General features: G+C 43.5%; 1 protein-coding gene across 9 annotated transcripts in view; it reads left to right on the top strand.

Annotated features, from left to right (window-relative positions):
• Nucleotides 1-1,441: 1,441 nt before the first annotated feature.
• Nucleotides 1,442-19,981, top strand: part of SIPA1L2 (signal induced proliferation associated 1 like 2) — a 492,084-nt gene continuing 473,544 nt past the window's right edge. For 8 of the 9 annotated variants that reach the window (XM_029593863.1, XM_029593861.1, XM_029593864.1 and 5 more), the window contains exon 1: nt 1,442-1,582. The gene's annotated coding sequence lies outside the window, so the exon portion shown is untranslated. Of the gene's footprint in view, nt 1,583-1,927; nt 2,096-19,981 lie in introns of those variants that run through there. The other variant, XM_029593857.1, reaches the window with a different exon arrangement.

Genomic DNA, 19,981 nt, shown 5'->3' with positions numbered 1-19,981 from the left:
TGCATGGCTGCCAGCACTTCAACAAATGTAAGGTCCGGGACATATGTCCCATGCCTTATCATTATTCAGACCCTACTTTGTCTTAAATTTGGATCTCAGTTTAGGTTTGGTCTATGTTTAAATTATGAATGTTCCATATGGCCTGGACTGATTTAAAAAAAAAAAAAAAGCACTTTGTGCCTTAGTGCAATCTTTTATGGATTACTGTAATTCCCCTTTAATAGGTCTTCCTTGTAAAAGTCTCTATAGATTACAACTGATTCAGAATGTGGCTGCCAGGGTAATAGTGGGCTGCACCGCGAGAGATCATATTACCCCAGTTTTGAGTGATTTACATAGCATAAAATGCTCTGCCTCACCTGTAAGGCCATAAATGGTCCAGACCTTGGTTGTTTGGCTGAAAGGTTAAACTGGTATTCCCAGTGGCATTATTTCAGATTTATCAGAGATGGTTTCTTGAGGGTCCCATCACCTAAAGAATTTAGATTGGTCAGATCATGTGCTCCCCCTATTTTATAAAATGCCCTACTCAAAAAAGTGGCATGAGAAAAAAAGATTACATAAGGTTAGAGGATCGGTTAAGGCAGATATTTTAGGAGTGCATTTCCTGAAATCTAGTTTGGACCCAGATGGTATATTATACCCTTATGATACATATTTTTAAACACTGCGTTAGTCTGAATGGCTCTTGTTTGAGGATGTGTCATAGATATTTCATAGACTCATTGTGCATCACGTCTAGAGTTCTTTTAGCTAGGCGTTTCCGAAATTTAAATAAATAAATACAAATATTTTCGTACGATTCAGAAATTCTGAATCGTAAAAATCAGTTTATTTAAAAGAAAATCATTCAGGCTATTTTAAATGAACACCATCGTCCAGCGTTCCTCCAATATTGTGATTGCATCTCTCACAGCATTGTCCTACTTCGAAGTCTTTGCCCCCAACTGCAAGTTCAAGTATTACAATGCACGGATACAGGGTCCTGTTTGTAAATACCGGGGAGGAGAGAAATCTGGGAGGGCAGGAATCATTACAGACAAACATCACCTTAGCTCAGGAAAACAAGTGCCTAAGGAAGAGTTACTGCCACACCAGGGCTTCCCAAACCCATCCCGGACTCCTCACAGCATTCGGGGTTTCAGGCTGCCCCCAGCGACTATGCACGAGATAAATTAGCGAAGGCTAGATCTCCAATATATGGTTATGTTATGTTATGTCATCCATATTCATTGGGGAGGTGCAGAAAAACCCGGCGAGGCTTCATCTTGCACTACACCTTTTCTCCCATCGCCCCGTCACTGCCTTAAAGAATCAGCGGGCGAGGGGCGGTGCCACTTCTCGTTTTAATCCAATCGCGAGGAGGCGGGGGCAGGATAGGGCGTGGCAAGATAGGCACCGCCCTCCTGGCCGGGGGGTGGGGGGGGCGCTGCTGCCACTCTCTACTGCTACTGCTGCGAAGGGCGGTAGTGAGGTGCGGGCTGAAAGTCGGCGAATGCGAGGAGTCAGCGCGTGCCCGAGGGTGCGCTGCGGCCGTGGGAGAGCGAGCGATCTGCCCGCGCTGAACCTCTGGCACCGGCAGGTAAAGGGATTCCCGGACTGGGGTTCGGGCAGGTGTAAGCAGAGCCAGATGGGGAAGGATCGAGGGCGATGAGATGCAGTTCGTGTGGGTTCGGGGGGGGGGGTTTGGGGTTAGAAGCTGGTGCGCCTTTAATGCAGCGTAGATTAAGGACAGCGCCTGGAATGCATGTGCGCGTTAATAAACAGGTCTTGTCCTGGGCAGATCATTGCGCGGGGCTGCAGCTTCCCGTCCCGGCGATCCTTGGAAAGAGTTTATAGATTGGAAAGGTTGAGGAGGAGGAGAAAAGTTCCGGGAGTCGCTGCCCCTTCTGATCACATGGGGAAAAACTCTTAGCCTTCCTTGATGCTGACTCCTGGCGACCTGCTCCCCTCCGATCTGTCTGTCTGTGAGTGCTGCGTTCTCTTCCCAGACGGGGATAACAAGAGTCGTGCGTTTTCTTATCGAAAATGGGGTTGATGGGCACTGATGTGAAGCAAGTGCACGCCAAGGGGAGCTGTTCTTGTTCCTGGGCTGGTATGGAAAGCATTGCTAGAACGAGTGAAGGCAGTGTGCGTGTTTACTTGCAGATTAACGCCGGGTTACCGCGGTGTCGTAGTCATTTGTTCCCCCACCCCTTGATTAAAGGGTTGGAAAGTGTTTATTGCTGTTTGAAGTGCAGTGGAGATTGACTTCATGTAATGTTTTCGGTAGATCCTTCTTGAAGGACAATTTGTCACATTTTGTTCAGGGTTTTTTTTTTCCGGTCTTTGATATGATTTTTTTTTTTTTACAGTATGTCCATGTTTATTGGCCACACAACACTACTGGGTTTTGTCATTTTGCTCGCCATATCTTAAGTGTAAGTCAAGTAGGCATGTACAAAATTCAAGGAACCGTGCGAGCTACCAATGCAACTAATCTAGGCGATGGCGCTTTTTCTTTTTTTGGGGAGGCGACTGGCCAAAACGATGATGGAGGGGTCAAGTTGCGTAGTGGCTTTTCTTAAATTCGTGTTCGTGCTGCTTCGTGTTCCAATCCCACCAAATGACTCTTTGCACATAAACAGAGTTAGTCACCGGTTACCAAAAGGACCACTCGGCGGCCCTTGAGTGGTTGCTGCCACTTTGAAACATGCTTTCTAAGATTTAAGATGCCCAGAGTTTTCCAAGAAAGCCCTTTTTACCTTTTTGTGATTTATTTATGAACCCCTGGCAGCTTAGGTTGCAGTCGTTGAAAGGCTTGGTAGTGCAGAGCTGCTCTCATTGACTCTATTGTCTGTGATCCTCACTTCTAAACAGCAACACTAGATGGCTTTCTTACATCAGGCATTCATTCAGGGGCTTGCAGAGTATACTTGAAGCTAATGTAGCTGCTTAAGTACTGATGGTTCTTTTTTTTTTTTTTTATTCCATGCATCGTAATTGGCACAGGCTTTCTTGGATACAGTTCATCCCAGGTTTAAGTACATAGAACTGGTTACAGTTCAGCCATGGGTTTTGATTTATGCTACACTGTCTTTAAAGAAATTGCTTAGACATGTTTCCTCCATTTAGTACAAATGTGCAGCAGTTGTTTCACACTCCTAAGCATCTGTAAAAACGTTTTGACTCCCAAGTTAAAGTCTGGCTGTATCCTTTTGCCAGCAGCTATTTGCATCATTGTTTGGGTGCCTAGTCGGCTATATTTAGGCTGTTAAATAGTGGGTTTTGTGCTGCATTACACACAGAAAAAAATCTTTCCTTCATTTTTCACTTTGGTGGTTCGTATGTTGATGTATATACATGCTGCTAACAGCATCAAAATAGGTGGTAGCCTGCCATCAGGCCAGCAATGTAATCTGTCCAGGGGCAAAACAGACCATCACCAAAAGCCAGGAGTTGCCCTTTCAGAACACTGCAATTGTACCTTTATTGTTTTTTTTATTTTATTCATTTTATGTATTGTATTCATTGTTTTTGTATTTTAATCATTGTATGTATTCTGTATTTCTTTGGCAACCTGGTCATGCCAATAAAGTTATCTGAAGGTTGAGGAAGTTCTAAGAGAGCAGTATTTATTGAAACCTAATTTGAGCTGAAAATGCAATGCCTCTGACATCATCTTGCTTTTGTGTTTTTTGACTCTGTTTATCTTCTGGGTGCACCTGTTTGCACTGTGCGGTTCTTACAGCGTTCCATCAGGTTTCATTTTGTAGTTGTTGTTGGCATATGCGTTGCTTGCAGGAAAAGACCTCTCCATTGTGCGCTCTGCAAAGGTACAAAGTTGCTGTAAATACAAGAAAGAGGAGTGTTATCCGGCCAGTTGAACGGGAAACCCACCGGTGGTTTTCGTTTGCGGCATAAAGAAGCTGCCTCTCCTCCCCACCACCCATCAAAAAAAGGAGTGGGGTGGGGGATGAGAACCAAGAACAAAGCTTTTCGGTAATTCGAGCCCTGGATGGAAGCTGGAGAAATCAATACACCAGTTAGCCACGAAAAGTTAAAAATCAGTTAAGACATATTTCCATTGTTTCCAAGAAGGAATATTATGCTGATGGAGACAGTTTTTGCAGGCTTGACTGTGCAATGCAGGCTGTCACAGCTGTTTGTGCGGTTCAGCTATGTACTGCTAAAAGGGGGGCTGTGCCCGCTGTGTGGTGGTCCGCTTTCATAGAGCACGCTGGAGACACTAATACCCGCTTTGACACATTTGAATTATTTACTGTTGAGTCGTCAGTTCTGAAATTCTGCTGTAAGTTTGCCAGAAGCCCTGAGCTTAGCCATGTAGGCATGAGAGCTGCAAATTGGCCGCCAGGTGGTGGCTCTGACTGATCCAAGGTGGCTATGGTGTCATGAATGACATCATCAGACACACACACACACCACGTTCCAATTCAAGTGACTTGTGATACGACTCCAGATATGCTGCTTCCAGTGTTTTCAAAAGACTGATTGAGCAGTACCTTTCTTTAGCTTAATGAAGGCTGAATATTCCTGCTTTTTGTGAGTGCTTCTGAAATATTAGATGGTGCAGGGATGGAGCAGCTTTCTAATGGTAGCTTCTTAGATGTGGATCTCTGTGATCTTAAAGGATGTGAATTCATCCAGAAGATATGGTTAAGTGCTGCATTTTGTAATTTAACTCCTCATAGTGTGTTGAGTCATTTTATTATTATATTTCCAGTTTACCTTGTAGTCTTCTCAGAAAAGGATGTAAATTTATGGTTGTGAGCTGTAAATGGAAAGTAGTTATATCTTGTTTGTTGTTATCCTTGCACAGCATCAAATCGATCTTGCTATTGTACAGCTGTTCAGTAGCCTGCAATAATGTTAATTAGTTTACCTGCATTCTAATATCACAGAAAGCTCTCATTTGTAAAACAGAAAAAGGTCATTTTAAAAACTGTATAGAAAGAGTGCATATTATACACAATACTTGTTATAAGGCACTCTGTGCTGTGACATAGTTGCATGGTGGATGAGGGCAGACGAAGATCTGTTGGCCCATCCAGTCTCCCCAGTGATAAGTCCCTTCATTGTGCTTCAGAATCATTGTAGGTTTTGTCATTTTACTGTCACAGTGGTTTGACGGTAGCTATCATCTTGCAGTGTTCCATTTTATGCAAGGTCATAAAGACGTTGAGTCTATTGCCTCTGTTTTGCTCCTTGTCTGATCTTACAGGTCATAAAATGTGCTTCTAAATCTTATACAAAAGGACTATGTACTTGGAGGGGTCTAGGTCAGCGCAGTCGGTGACAGGCTGATCAATGCAAACTTCATCACCGGCCCAGTTGAGATGTTTCCTCTATAATAGATCGGTGTGATTCACAGCATAAAGTTGAAATGCAAATCCTGCCGAGCACAGGCACACAGCACAGTGTGTGAAAATTCACCATTTATTTGCCACCCGGCAGAGGTGAGAGAGATTTCTAAGTTTAGAAACAACGTGTGAAGAAAAGATTACATCTGAAGGCAGCAGCTGTAGGTAGAGGAGCCTGCTGCACTTCCACCCGCTCGAGGAGCCCGTGTCGTGTCATGAAAGCAGTAGAGACCTGTGGAGTGGCAGCTCTTGAGAGCGGCTGGTTCTACCTCTCATGTGTGCCTGGTACAGCGCTGCGTACGCCTGGTGCTGATTTTGCTCAAGGGATAAACTGATTCAGTGGGTTTGCAGCTATTATTAGGGATGTTCAGTGGCATCATATTTTGGTTTCTTTTTTTTCATTTTAGCTTTTTTTTTTTTTTATTTCAGTTTGGTTCGAACAATAAATAATGACCACCCCCCCCCCCCCAAAAAAAACCCAACTCCAAAACAAAACCAAAGAGGAACGCCCCCTTACTACTTCCATAGCTCTTGCCCAAGGGCAAAAGGGTCAGAAATGATCCCCTGTTGCTCCTGCCCTGCTGGCACAGCTTTAAAAATAGTACCAGTCTCAGGGCAGACCTGTGCCAAGTTCTTTTCTGGCCATGGAAAAAGCTTCTTTTACAGCTGTATTACTCTGTGGCCGTAAAAGAACTTGAAACTGGTCGGTCCTGAGACGGGCATCATTTTGTAAAGCAGGGCTGCAGGAGGGACTGGGGGTTGCCCCTGCCCCTTGGCAGCCTTGGACGGGAGCCACAGAAGGGTTAAAGGGTGGCAGGCATATTTAAAAAGAAAAAACACTTCTTGGCAAACACTGCAGGGAATGGACGGGGGGGGTGTGTATGTGTGAGGTGAATTGAGATGCATCGTTTTTAGTTTTCCTGTCTTTGTGAGGGAGGGTGGGTGTACTGGGGGCATGTGTGTGTGTATGTGGGGGAGGTGTAGGAATGTGGGGGGTGCGAGTGTATTTTGGAAATGTCTTTTTGTGCCATCCTTTGTCAGTTCTGCCTGTGTTGCTCTGTGGAAAGTGCTGGAAGAGTGTTTGGCTCTGGAACGGAGCGCTGGTCAGTATTCTAACAGTTTTCCATAGAAAGCAATGGGGATTATTTTGGAGGCTCGGATCCCATGTTTTGGGTTTTCAAACTCATCTGAGAGAGTCTCATTTCCTTCCTGCAAATCAAATTTGGTGAATTTCCATCTCTTTTATGGAGAATTATTCTTCCTACAGATGGATGGATGGATGTTCAGACAAACATACATCTGTTTTCCCTAATTCTTTCCTACATTCTGTATCTTGGAAAGCATAAAAAGGGGTTAAATTAGTTAGCACACGTTTGGAACTGATGAGCAGTAGTACCACCCTAGCCCGAGTCCATTGGTGCAGCTTTTATCTACATTCATAATTCAGTTATCCAAAAAAAAAAAAATTATAGGAAAGTCTATCTAAAGATAGAGCGCATCCTGCATTCACTCATCTCATGTTTGGGTTAGAAAGGGCTGCACCTTCTGGATGCAAACTCTGAAGCAGTTTGAAACAGGTTTGTAAGGAGATGTGATCCTTTAGAGTGGGGGCTAGGACAGAAGCATGTTAACGAAATAGCTGGGCTGCCGACTTGGAGAGTGAGGCTAAATATTACCAAAAATATAGAAAGAAATATATATATATATATATATATATATATATATATTTTTTTTTTTTTTGCTTAAAAAAAATGGAACATAGATGAAAAGTGTGAGACCCGACAGTGGTTAGAGATGGCTTGTCTGTGACATGAAGCTTCCTGGTTAGTACTCGGGATGCAGGCACTTTTGATCTGGTCAAGAGAGAGCAACAGCAGTAAGGCTGGCCTTGGTGATTTGCCCTCCCCTCCCCCTCCCCACCATCCCAAATAAGTAGAGCACTACCAGGAGTCGCACACGCGTCACCCAGTGGAGAGAAATTCCAAACAGGCAGCAGCGCCCGGCACAGATGGAAACGTATTAATAGAAACCTTTTAAAATACACAGAAGTTATTTTGTTTTGCTGAATGCGAAACCGTGCGGCTGACTCGCCGGCCTGTTTCTTTGCCATTTCCTTTCTGGGAAGTTTTTTTTTTTTTTTGTTATCTAAGCATTGTGCTTCCCATCTGTTTCCAAGGACAGCTTATTCTGAACTCAGAGAGCAGAAAAGCCCTGTGGTGCTGCCACCCAGCTCAGAGCATAATGCCTGGAGGAGGGGAGGCGGCAGGGACCGAGCCACAGTTTTCATAATACAGAGGAATCTCTGTTAGCAGGAACATGCTTTCCAGGCCAGACTACAGCAGCGGTGATCTTTTTTTATGATCGGGATACCAAAAGGAAACTCAAACCTATCCAAGAATGTAACACATTTGAAATGTAAAATTGGCCAGTGCTTTCAGACCAATACAAAGGGCATTGGTTTCCTCGCCCGTCTCCAGCTTTAAATTCTGCTGTTTCTCACCCCCTCTCCAAACACAACCCCCTTCCCATCCCATTCCTTTTACTCTGCAACTCTTCAGAGCTGTACCAGAACTGCTCCCCGGTCTTAAACTCATACTAGTTCAACAGCTATGAAAACAAACTCCTTTTGCTGGGACCTAGCCTACGATTTAATGCATATTTGGATAAAGGCATTCAGAGCTCAGTTTGCTTTCACCTGATGAAGGGAACTTAGCTCTTATGAGCTAATAGCAAATGGCTTCAAAAAAGGCCATGGAACAGAATTGGTCCTGATAGCCATAAAAAAACTGTCCACCTTCATACGGACCTAGGCGGTGATTCCCTCATTGTCCTATTTGACCTCATTCTTAGCCGCCTTCGATAAGGTTGATCACCAACTCCCGATTCAACGCCTAAAGGACATTGGTATCGATGGCATGGCCCTGAAATAGGTTTGAATCATTCTTTACCAACTGGACGCAGTCAGTCACATGGGTCAACAAACAGTTCAGTCCTAGAGAGCTTGCCTGTGGAGTGCCTCAGACATCAGTACTCTCTGCCCGATCCTGTTTAGCATCTACATGCGTCCTATCTACGGCCTCATCCAATCCTTCGGCATCCAGTGCCATCTACTGCGGATATCATCCAACTCTGCATCAAAACAGCATCTGCTCAAACTTTATCCATTAGCAATTTGAATAACTGCTCAATGGCTTAGTAAACACAAACTCAAACTAAACCCATCAAAATCAGAACTCTTCTGACTCAGTAGCCAAGGTCACTTCTTACAGTCCCTTCCCTCACAAATGGGCCAATGCAGTAAAGTGCGCTCAGGCCGAGCGCACTGTTAGCCCCTGGTTGGACGTGTGTTTTCGATGCGCTATTATTACCCCTTATTCAGTAAGGGGTAATAGCGCATGGAAAACACATGGCCTACCCCCCCCGCCCCGAAACTAATAGTGCCCGCAACATGCAAATGCATGTTGATGGGCCTATTAGTTATTCCCGCGCGATACAGAAAGTAAAATGTGCAGCCAAGCCGCACATTTTAATTTCGGTTGGCACCGGGAAAGTGTACAGAAAAGCAGAAAAAACTGCTTTTCTATACATCTTCCAACTTAATATCAGTGATATTAAGTCGGAGACCCCAAAAATAAAAACAAATTTAAAATTAAAAAAATGTAAAATCTGCCCACAGCTTGCGGGTTGGAAGATGGACCCTCAATTTTGCCGGCGTCCATTTTCTGAACCCGTGGCTGTCAGCGGGTTCGAGAACCGACGCCGGTAAAATTGAGCGTCAGCTGTCAAACCCGCTGACAGCCGCCGCTCCTGTCAAAAAAGAGGCGCTAGGGATGCGCTGTTGTCCCTAGCGCCTCTCTTTACCGCGGGCCCTCATTTGCATATTAAATTCCACGCACAGGAGAGTGGCCTGTACGTGAATCAGGGGAGCGGGCGCTCGCCTCGGAGCGCTGGCTCTCCCGCGGGTTTTACTGTATCGGCCTGATTGAAAGACTGTCACACACGTATTCTCAAATGGGTTTTCCAAGCCAGATCCCATCACTATAATGTCGCATTCTGATTGATTGTAAGCTAATTGGTGCCTTTGTTTATTAAATTCTATCGTAATCCACCTTGAGAACAATGCTGTGAAAAGGGCAAACATCAAATGCCCATAAATAAATAAATATTAATTTAGTGCAGGAGTGGCCAACTCTGGGTCTGAAGAGCCACAAGCAGGTCTGGATTGCAGGCTGTCCACAGTGAATATGCATGAGAGAGAATTCAATTGAAGGTGCTAAAAGTGATTCAGAAGTCGTATTGTAGTGAAGTATCAAACTGCTTTTCGGCTATTATTGTCCCTTACATAGCATCTCAGCAGTTAATGTCTCAGTCTCAAAAATTATTGCTGGTTCCTTCCCTGAAAGAAGATAAGCTTCAGGAAACATGAAATAGAGCCTTATTTCCATTGTTGTGGAACTCTGATCTGAATGAGTTAAGATGTGAGGCTGATTATTTGAAATTTAGAAAAATGGTTAAAGCATTGCTTTTCTGTCAGGCCTATAAGTGATGAGCGAAGTAGAATGATTTATATTTTAGGTTTCATTGCGTGTTTTATGTGATTTCATGCCTATATGGTTGAAAGGCTATTATCCATGTAATTATGTCTGATCAATTGTGATTGGATGTAGTGGAATGTAAATTTTATAAATGAATAGTATTGCATAAAATGGCTAAAAGATCAGAAAGGATTAAATAGTTTTCTTAGTGGAGAAGGGTAAACAGTGGAGTGCCGCAGGGATCTGTACTTGGATTGGTGATTTTTAATATATTTATAAATGATCTGGGAAGGGGAACGATGAGTGAAGTGATCAAATTTGTAGATATTTATTTTTGTTTATTTTTATTTATTTGCTTTTTATATACCGACATTCAACTTAAGTCATCACATCAACACAAAATGATTCACAAGTGGATAGTGAAAAATTGCAGGAGGACCTTGAGAGATTGGAAGACTGGGCATCCAAATGTTCAATATCTTTGAGCAATTATTGTGGAGGAGTTAGAAGGAAAAGTTTGTCTTTTTTGCAGATGACACTAAGATCTGCAACAGAGTGGACCCCCCTGAAGGAATTGAGAGAACAAGAAGTGAGATAAGCAAGCTCTAGGACTGGTGAAAGGTTTACCAACTGGGATTCAATGCCAAGAAGTGTAGAGTGCTGCATTTAGGGTACAGAAATCCAAGGAGCTGTACGTGATGAGGCAAGAGATTGATAGGCACGGATGAAGAGAACTCTGGGTCTGATCTGAAGCTAGTGAAACACTGTGACAAGACCATGATTAAGGGCCCAAAGGATGCTGGGCTATACAGAGAGAGGCATAACCAGCAGGAAAAAGGAAGTGATAATGCCCCTGCATGGGTCACCGGGAGTACTGTGTCATACTGCTTTGTTACCTTCAGATAATCGGATACTATTGCCCCGAGGTCTCTTTCTTGGTCTGTGCTCACCACTCGTTCACCCTTATCGCATACATCTCCATAGGATTTCGGTACCCCTAATGCATGACTGTACGTTGTGCCACTGAAACTTAGCTGACAAATCTTTGACCATTCTCAAGCTTCCTTTGATCATTTCTCATTTTCTCTACTCCAGGGGATCACAAGTGCTAATTCAGTCATTTTTGTGTCTTTTCTTGCTCTGCAATGTCTGCTTTAGGATCACTCCCTCTCCTCCTGTTCCCAGCAAATCAGGTGGTTGGGGGGGGGGGGGGAGAAGGAAGGGGGAAGGTCAACAAGAAGGGAGAGATTGGTTTAGGGAGCCCCCCTGCCTGGAGCAGAACACCCTTGCTGAAAAGAGGTGGTGGAACTCTGTTCATGCTGTTTAGTTTCAAATTGAGCCTGGCCCTCTATCCCTAGTCCGTTTTCTCCCTAACAGGGTAGACAGCCAGGAAGGCGTGGAAAACTTGAGGAACGGTATAGGGCAGTGATGGCAAACTCCAGTCCTCGAGTGCCACAAACAGGCCAGGCTTTCAGGGTATCCATAATGAATATGCATGAGATACTGCCACCATTGTATACAGATTTATCTCATGCATATTCATTGTGGGTATCCTGAAAACCTGACCTGTTTGTGGCACTCGAGGACTGGAGTTCGCCATCACTGGTCTAGGGTCTAGCAGCTAAGATTTAATGCTTAAAAACTGAGACTGATCCATTTGGCTGCGCACGTCCGGGGAATGAAATTTTCCTATGCACATGAATCAAGAGCAGGATCTGGGTGCGGCTGCACCTGAAGGTCTCAAGTTGGCCAAGCAGGTGGATAAGACGACGGCAAAGGCAGAAAATAGGAGGTGATATTGCCCCGTATAAGTCTCTGGTGAGACCTTTATTTGCAATACCGCAGAGGCTGTATCTTCAAAAGGATATAAACAGGGTGAGGTCAGTCAGGAGAATGACTGCTGAATTGGTCAGTGGTCTTCATTGTAAAGCATATGGGGATAGACTTAAAGATCTAAATAAGTGTATCCTAGAGGAAAGGTGTGAGAGAGAGGATATATATGAGAGACATTTAAATTCCTCCGAGGTATCAATGCACAGGAGGTGGCCTCTTACAGTGGAAAGAATACTCTGGAACGAGGGGGTTAAATGAGAGTGAACGGGAGTAGAACGAGGAGTAATCTAAGTAAGTATTCCTTTACTAAAAAGGTGGTACATGCATAGAACAGCCTCCCAGGAGAGGTGGTGAAGACAAGGACAGTATCTGAATTCAAGAAGGCATGGGGCAAGCACAAGGGATCTCTGAGGGAGTAATAGGGATTGTAGAGCAGAGGAGTAGCTGTCCGCTTCCTGCAGCCTGGTCTGCAAAGGGAGGGGGCGAGGAGGTTTAAATGTGTCGCTCCTTTGTTTCCCTAATCCAGCTCAGCTCCCAGTCTCTTGTGGTAATTCCACGAGACATGGCCAATTCCATGGGAAGGGCTGGATTTTGTGGCCTGAAATCGACGTGAACCCAGGGCTCTTATTGTAATCCTCGTTGATCTTGGAAAAGTGGACTACAAACACTGAATTAAATTAATCCACAAGTTCAGTGGTGGCAAATATATATATATAAAAAAAAAAGAAGTGCACACAAACTTAACCCTATTCTCTAATATTTGTTAGTAAGAAGGTGTTTGATGCATTTCCATCACAGTAAAGTGTCACACATTATGTGTATCATGGTCTTATGATGTAAAATGAAGACATTGCACTCAGCTTCCTTCTCACAAGCAATTATCATTTATAGCAAGATTAAAATAACTGCATTCACGTGTTAAAACCAAATGAAAGTTGAAAAATCATCCCATCCCAGCTCAGCTTTATTACAAATCTTACTGTAAATGCTTAAAAAAATTTTAAATTTCTTTTTTTTTTTTTAAACTTACGTATGGACACATCTAAAATATATTTTAATCTTCGTACTAAGATTAAAAGATTCTTAAAAAAAAAAGTTAAATTTTTTTTTGAAAATTTATAGTGTACTCAAGCTTTGCGGTTCTCCTTTGCGTGCTGCGGAGCATGTGAGCCAGAACCCAAAAAGAGGAAGGGAAAAGAACTGTCCCGCTGATAATCTGCCTGGTAACTTGCCCAAGAACCTCCGAAAGCTCCTGCAATATTTGATCTTTGTTGAGCAGATCTTCAGCAACTCCCCCTGAAGCCAACTGGCAGTGCTCTTCTTTTATAGAAAGTGAACATTTTCCAAGTAAACAAATAAATTGTTCACCATGATGAAAGGTTTAGTCAACGCTATGCCTCACGGTTTTCAGTTTCATCTTGGCACCGTAAATCTGGATCTGCATTCTGTGCTGGTTGAAATGATTACTGGAGGCGACAGATTGAACAGGAAGTACTAAAAAGGTTTTTCAGACCTTTATATTCTCGGTCCTTAAATGTGGTTCTTGATGTGACTGAGTGACACCTACACCAAGTCTATAGTAGTTCCAACTATACGGTAGGAGAAATACAGTTATCGGAGATCTGAAGAATACACATCGTTGGACCACATTGCACATCCAAGGAAGTCACACCCTTCATAGCGCAATCCTTGGAAACAGTCACAGGTGATCTTCCATATTTTGTGAGCTGGTTTTGCTTGAGCTGTCAGTAAAAAAATTCTGCTTGAAGTCATGCTTTTTTTTTTTTATTTCCATCAAGTTTCACGGCCCTGTAAGTCACAATTGACACCGTGATCTGGCCTTGCATTGCTTGCTCATAAACTAACAGTCTTACCTTTGTCCAGTGAGTTCCAAGTCCTAGTGTATCTCAGAACGCTGTCTGGTGCCTCCAGTCTAGGTCTGGCATTCCTTTTGCAGACTAGATGTGCTTTATTATGGTACCATTTAATCAGCACCCTTCAGTATTCAACTGTTTCATAATAAATGAACATAAGAACATAAGAACATAAGAAAATGCCATACTGGGTCAGACCAAGGGTCCATCAAGCCCAGCATCCTGTTTCCAACAGTGGCCAATCCAGGCCATAAGAACCTGGCAAGTACCCAAAAACTAAGTCTATTCCATGTAACCATTGCTAATGGCAGTGGCTATTCTCTAAGTGAACTTAATAGCAGGTAATGGACTTCTCCTCCAAGAACTTATCCAATCCTTTTTTAAACACAGCTATACTAACTGCACGAACCACATTCTCTGGCAACAAATTCCAGAGTTTAATTGTGCGTTGAGTAAAAAAGAACTTTCTCCGATTAGTTTTAAATGTGCCCCATGCTAACTTCATGGAGTGTCCCCTAGTCTTTCTACTATCCGAAAGAGTAAATAACCGATTCACATCTACCCGTTCTAAACCTCTCATGATTTTAAACACCTCTATCATATCCCCCCTCAGTCGTCTCTTCTCCAAGCTGAAAAGTCCTAACCTCTTTAGTCTTTCCTCATAGGGGAGTTGTTCCATTCCCCTTATCATTTTGGTAGCCCTTCTCTGTACCTTCTCCATCGCAATTATATCTTTTTTGAGATGCGGCGACCAGAATTGTACACAGTATTCAAGGTGCGGTCTCACCTTGAATACAGAGGCATTATGACATTTTCCGTTTTATTCATCATTCCTTTTCTAATAATTCCCAACATTCTGTTTGCTTTTTTGACTGCCGCAGCACACTGAACCGACGATTTCAATGTGTTATCCACTATGACACCTAGATCTCTTTCTTGGGTTGTAGCACCTAATATGGAACCCAACATCGTGTAATTATAGCATGGGTTATTTTTCCCTATATGCATCACCTTGCACTTATCCACATTAAATTTCATCTGCCATTTGGATGCTCAGAAATTCTTCTACAACTTTACAAGCCTCATCACCCATGGTTCTAAAAATCCCCTAAAGATATTTTGGCTGTCAACATATCCTGTTACTGCGCTGAACTGATGACTAAATTGGGAATGAAGGAGGCAGAATGACAACATCATCTTCCACCCTTTTGGTCTGTGCTCTGATATTGTCAAGCCCAGAAATCCTCAACAGCCCGAGAGTTTATTCTTTTCAGAATCTCGTATGCAGCCTCCTATTCATTCCCCTTCCCAGTAACACTCTTCCCCAACCTCACAACGAGGCTTTCCTTCCACCTGCTCCTACTGCACTTGTGGCATGGACTAAGTTTCATTCTCTTCACAGTGCATCCTGGGTCAGTAACTTAGGGAGGTGAGACTCGTACATCGTTTACTTTCCCCCCTCCTTTCCCACAAAACAACAGTAAACATGGTATGGTTTTACAAAAGGCCCCAGTTTATTCTGTAATAAAACATAACCTGAGCTCGAACAACAAATTAACCTAAACTGAATCATCGTCCGCCCCCTCCCCCTCTCAACCGAATGCCACCATGCCCCAGTGGCATACAGAGTTAAATAGTCCTCCAGTATTTCTCACCACACTGCATCCCAGCAAGGGTACGTCTACAGCATGAGCAGCAACCCCCACTGCTCAGCAGCCATCTCGTGTAGTAGCCGCCCCAACTACACGAGATGCCTCCAGTTGCCCCCCTTAACATCACATTTATTAATAATTGACAATTTTGGGCTCTGGTTTCTTCCACAAAACAAGGACAACCTTGGTTGCCCTTGTTCTCTCACACTGCGGCGCAGCTAACTCCCAGTAATCAATTTCTCGAAAGCCTTCTGAAACATATTATTAAAGAAATCCAGCCTCACCTCCGACAAATGAACACCATCTGCCTGATATATCCCCTCGCAAGCATCCCATGTCCACTCATATCTTATCCAAAAACCACCTTGACTTATGACCCATCTCCCAATTTGCCTATTCACTTTCTTAACACCGTGCTTCCAGAAAGACATGTTCTTCAGTTTAAATCTAATAATCATATCAGACCAACCCACCCTCGAATTGGGCAGTCCATTCATAATGTATACAAAATCTTTCCTTGCCATTGCCATGAACTCTTTGCAGGAATAAGCCCCTATAAGTCATTACCCCCAAGATGAACCAAAATAATTTGCAGAACCCCCTACTCCGAAACCAGCCCCTGCAAAAATGACAACAAGTGTACCCACTTCATTCCTCGATTACCAAACCAGCGAATCTGCTGCTTCACTTCCAAAGTCAGATGTTCCCCGTAAGGCCTTTACAACACCCTGGGCTGAGGCCAGTGAACAAAGGAATGACCCACAATCCAGTCACACCCCCGATCAATGCGAACCCTCTGCAGCTCTGAAAGAAACACATGTAAAAATTAAATTACTCTCCAGTGCACCCCGCTAACACCAAACCCTGCCATTACATTCATACATATGAAGCAAAGGCCCCAGATTGCCACCACCTTATGGACCAAATCGGATTCTCCGAAAACCCCATCTCCGCTGCCGTAGTGGCAGCCCCTCTATGAAGGAATGCGTATTATAAACGTCCACATTCCATCCTAAGCTCAAAACTACCAATCACAACACCCTTGCAAATTGGAACCTAGTTAAGGGAGACCCATCAGAAAGCACCAAGAGCGAGCCACCAACTGACGGCCTCACCCTCACAAAAGCCTGCGCACAACAAACTGGACAAGACAATGCATCCGCTGAAGGGCCCAGTGTAATCACGTGCCCCTGGCCCATCTGATCCACTTTCAACTTATGAATGCGAAAGCTCACATGATTCCTAAATATTCACACAATTAGCTGTAACCCCGCCCCACTCACATTATCCCTGGAATCAGCAACAAATTCCCTTATTCTCATGGTCTCAAATGTGACAAACGCCACTTGGCTTTTGTCATACTCTGTCCAACACACTACACCCAGTTGCCCCGAAATAACTACCAACTCCAAAAACTTGATTGGTCATCAACATGATTATGACCCCTGGCCCATCCTCCTAAAACACCTTTCAATACAAAACTCGTGGCTGGGTTACCCAACCACCAAGCTTTTGAAAGAAGGAGAAACCTGCAATGTAAGATCTGACAGTTGATATGGAATAACCACTCTGCCTAGCCCACAAAATGTATTGAATACTATCAGCTTCACTAACAGGTCCTCGAACCACCCAACGACCTGCAAAAAATGTGAAATAGCACCTCTACCCAAAACATAGAACGTCCAAGTTGAAGGTGCCACCGACATCCGGATCATTTTCCACCCTTCAGCAGTCCAAAATGCCGAAGATGGTCTGGAATTGCCTCTCCCCTCTGGTCTGCCTACGGGGCCAAATGCCGAAAGACATCCCACTTGAAACGAGAAAGAGAATCAGCGATTAGATTCTCTGCACCTGGCATATATCTGGCTGTAATAGAAACATTCTAGCCTAAACACAATAATACCAATTCTTGTAACAATGCTGACACATGTTCACATTTTGCCAATTAATAACTTCTACAACCCCAAAGTTATTGCACCAAAAAATGACCTTTTTATCTCGAAGACAGTCACCCCATATAGTCAAAGCTACTATGAAGGGAAACAATTCCAAGAACATAATATTTTGAGTGATCCCGGTCTCCACCCACTCAGCCAGCAAAGGCTCCTTGACCCTCTTTCCTTTCAAATATACTCCAAAACCAAAAGCCCCAGCTACATCTGAGTAAAGCTCAATATCCCGATTGGATGCATTTACTCAAGGGAAGTCTTGCCTCACAAATCTCCTACATTTTTTTGAAGGGGTGAATAAACACATGGACAAAGGTGAACCAGTAGATTTAGTGTTTTTTGATTTTCAGAAGGTGTTCGACAAAGTCCCACTTGAGAGACTTCTAAGAAAACTAAAATCTCATGGGAAAGAAGGTGATGTCCTTTTGTGGATTGCAAGTTGGTTAAAAGACAGCAACAGAGAGTAGGATTAAATGGTCTGTTTTTATAGTGGAAAAAGGTAAACAGTGGAGTGCCTCAGGGATCTGTACTTGGACTGGTGCTTTTTAATATATTTATAAATGATCTGGAAAGGGGTACAGTGAGTGAGGTGATCACATTTGCAGATGACACAAAATTATGCAGAGTAGTTAAATTTCAAGCGGATTATGATGAATTGCTTGAGGATCTTGCAAGACTGGAAGATTGTGCTTCCAAATGGCAGATGAAATTTAACATGGACAAGTGCAAAGTGATGCATATAGGGAAAAATAACCATTCTGTAGTTACACAATGTTAAGCCCAGTGTGCTGTAGCAATCAAAAAAGCAGACAATGTTATGAATTATTAAGAAGGGAATGGAAAATAAAATGGAGGATGTCATAATGCCTCTGTATCGCTCCATGGTGAGACTGCACCTTGAATACTGTGTACAGTTCTGGTCACCGCATCTCAAAAAGAATAAAGCTGCACTGGAGAAAGTGCAGAGAAGGGCAACCAAAATAAGGGGTATAGAATGGCTGCTGTATAAGGAAAGGCTGAAGAAGTTAGGGCTGTTCAGTTTGGAGAGGAGATGACTGCGGGGGGGGGGGGGGGGAGGGGGGGGGGGGGGGGATATGATTGAAGTCTACAAAACCTTGAAAGGACTTGAACAAGTTAATGTAAATCGGTTATTTACTCTCTCAGATAATAGAAGGACCAGGGGGCAGTCCATGAAGTTAGCAAGTAGCTCATTTAAAACAAATTGAAGAAAATTCTTTCTCACTCAGCGCATAGTTAAGCTCTGGAATTCATTGCCTAAGGATGTGGTTACAGCAGTTAGTATAACTGGGTTTAAAAAAGTTTTGGCTAAGGTCCTAGATGATAAATCCATAAACTGCTATGATGGTAATTAATAAGGAATAGTAGCTTTTGAGCTATCTAATGTTTGGGTACTTGCCAGGTACTTGTGACTTGGATTGGCCACTGTTGGAAATAGGATACTGTGCTTGATGGACCCTTGGTCTGACCCAGTATGGAATATCTTATATTCTTATGATACCAAGTCCACCGGCATCATATAAACACCATTGAAAGATTCCAGGAACGTTGACCAAGCACCCAACTCATTCTGCATTCTCCTCGTTACCCTGATGAAATGATGACCCACCTTAATCCTTACTGTTGCTGCTGATAGCCGCCTTATGAACACTCTACTCATTGGGATAACATGACAACAAAATTCAAGGAACCTATTATTGTTTACATTTGACGCAAGGTCGTGTTCTTGGAAACCACACTGACTGAACCAACTCCCATAACTTCTGCACTTTCTCTGCTGGTAAATGAGAAACCATACAAACAGAATCTAATTTGATGCCCAAAAAAGTGAGCCTGTCTACTGGTCCCTCTGTCTTGTCGTGAGCATTTGGAATACCAAATAGACTCGCCATCCACATAAAGCAAGCCACCAAAGAATTACATAACTCCAACTGACTTGGTCCTATGAACAGAAAATTATCATGGTAATGCAGCATGCTGTTACTGCCTGTGTACTGCATCGCAATCTACTGCACAAACATACTGAAAATTTTGAAGAATGCACAGGACACCACACAACCCATAGGCAAACAACGGTACATGAAATACTAACCCTCAAAATAGAAGCCCAACATGAAAACTTGCGGGATGAATAGGCAACAGCCGAAAGGCTGCCTCAATATCCGCCTTGGCCATCAGCGCACCCCTGCCCACCCTACAGACTAAAGACATCGCCTCATCGAGCGAAGCATACCTTACCGAAAACTCACTCCTTGGAAAGAAATCATTTACAGAAGAACCTGGCGGATAAGACAAATTTAAAGTTTAATCTAAATTTGCCCGGCACCTTTTTGGGTATTACTGCCAATGGAGACAAATGCATCTGCTTGAAAGAACAATTAAAAGGCCCTGCTATACGTCCCAAATCCAATTCAACCTGCAATTTGTCACTCACGATCACAGAAAAATGCTTTGCAGACCTAGCATTCCTTGCCCCACCCCCAAACCTTGGACCCGCATAAGGAATTTTAAAACATTTCCTAAAACGTTCCTCAAGCAAAACGGCCGCCTTTCTATTGGGATACTCCGATAACCAAACCTTCATAGCCTGTAAACAATGGGTGACCCTGCCTTCTGAGCCAAAACCTCACTGTTTACCGCCCCTACCTGAACTTGCTGCACGACCCTGGCTACACTTTGACACCTGATGACTCCCTCCCCACGACGAACAGGAGTGATGGAATTTACAGTCGGGGAAGAGACATGCTGCCTTTTTAAACC

The sequence above is a fragment of the Rhinatrema bivittatum genome, chromosome 3 (assembly GCF_901001135.1).
Source record: "Rhinatrema bivittatum chromosome 3, aRhiBiv1.1, whole genome shotgun sequence".
NCBI classification, from domain to species: domain Eukaryota; kingdom Metazoa; phylum Chordata; class Amphibia; order Gymnophiona; family Rhinatrematidae; genus Rhinatrema; species Rhinatrema bivittatum.
This window is presented reverse-complemented; position numbering and strand designations above follow the sequence as displayed.